Genomic DNA, 1,606 nt, shown 5'->3' with positions numbered 1-1,606 from the left:
TAGACAGCGCTTTGGCCAATAGCGCTTTCTAAGACCCTCCTATTTTAATTTTTTTAGGTATACCTTAGACAGCGCTTTTTAAAAAGCGCTGTCTAAGCCCCCCCCCTTAGACAGCGCTTTGGCCAAAAGCGCTTTCTAAGACCCTCCTATTTTAATTTTTTTAGGTATACCTTAGACAGCGCTTTTCAAAAGCGCTGTCTAAGCCCCCCCCCCCCCCCCCCCCCCCCCCCTTAGACAGCGCTTTTGCCTAAAGCGCTTTCTAAGACCGTCCTATTTTAATTTTTTTAGGTATACCTTAGACAGCGCTTTTCAAAAAGCGCTGTCTAAGCCCCCCCCCCTTAGACAGCGCTTTTGCCTAAAGCGCTTTCTGATCCCCCCTTTAGACAACGCTTTTTACAAAAGCGCTGTCTAAGGTATACGAAATTTTTTGAAGCTTTTGTTTTAAACCACATTTTTTCTAGGTTTATAAACCAGAATTTCTACCTGTTTTCAACCAGATTTTGACAGACAATTATCACATTTTATATATGCCATTTTGGCCTTTTTTCTACCAATTTTTGGCTAACAAATATATATATATACCAATTCAAACCAATTTTGCCTTAAATGTATCAAAATATATACAAATTTATGTACACATTTACAAGTCATTACATATACTACAAATGTACACATTAATTACACAAATTTATGAAAAAACATTGAGCTCTATCATGAATTGACACCACTCCTCTTTGATTTCGTCCACTTGATCCTTTGTATAAAATGCACACTTGAATTCCTCAAAGTACTACATAATAATATAACATATTTTGAATTAATTCCAACTATTTAATTATATGAGATATGTGTAAATATAAAAATAACTCATAAGTTAGAAATACATACATCGGTGGGAATCATTAATCGGCCCAAAGCAAGAGTATCTCGCATAAACCTCAACATGAAATACCCGCAATCTATTTGATTACGTTGTTGAGGACACTACATATGAAAAAAAAATATGGATTATAAATCCTAAGTTTTATCAAGTGTCATCACTAATATAATAAAAAATGTGGTAATTAAAAATATACCGCCACTTTAATCCATGTAATGGAGTTGGCGCCCCTCCTTGAGGTTTGGATATCTCGTTGGGCCCGAAAAGCTTGTAGGACGCTAATAAAATAAAAATGAAGCAATTAGAACAATTCACATAAACTAAGAAAAATTTTGAACATTCTCACTTACGTGTCAATTAGGACCTTCATAACCGGGTATGTTGTCCAATCATTTCCTAACGAGTCAAGATAATACACAATTTCTCGGATAGGATTGATTGCGAGCAACAACCAATGTCCACTGTAATGATTAGGCAAATGTTAGATGGTAACTTGGAAAATAATTATAATAGATGAATTTAGAATGAAATGCTAACCCGGTATTAAACGGTATAAAAAACAACTTCTCCGCATCTTTATTGTCCATGAGGATCCGAAGAACGTACTCCGTCACGGTATCCGGTCTACTTAAGATTAAACCTAAGTTGACGGTCGCGGGTGCTAAGAATCCGAATGACTCGTCCAAACCATTGGGGCGCATCAATTTGTCATACAAATACCTAATA

The 1,606-nt window shown here is 36.1% G+C and overlaps 1 long non-coding RNA gene across 1 annotated transcript; it reads right to left on the bottom strand.

Moving 5' to 3' along the window:
• Nucleotides 1–718: 718 nt before the first annotated feature.
• On the bottom strand, nucleotides 719–1,212 carry LOC127082653 (uncharacterized). The gene is made up of 3 exons (XR_007788197.1): nucleotides 1,077–1,212; nucleotides 889–984; nucleotides 719–790 (listed from the first exon to the last, which is right to left on the bottom strand). It is a non-coding gene; the product is annotated as an uncharacterized LOC127082653 (long non-coding RNA).
• Nucleotides 1,213–1,606: the final 394 nt, after the last annotated feature.

The sequence above is a fragment of the Lathyrus oleraceus genome, chromosome 5, assembly GCF_024323335.1.
Source record: "Lathyrus oleraceus cultivar Zhongwan6 chromosome 5, CAAS_Psat_ZW6_1.0, whole genome shotgun sequence".
NCBI classification, from domain to species: Eukaryota; Viridiplantae; Streptophyta; class Magnoliopsida; order Fabales; family Fabaceae; genus Lathyrus; species Lathyrus oleraceus.
Note: the sequence above shows the minus strand (reverse complement) of the source record. Positions and strands in the feature narration are given on the sequence as shown.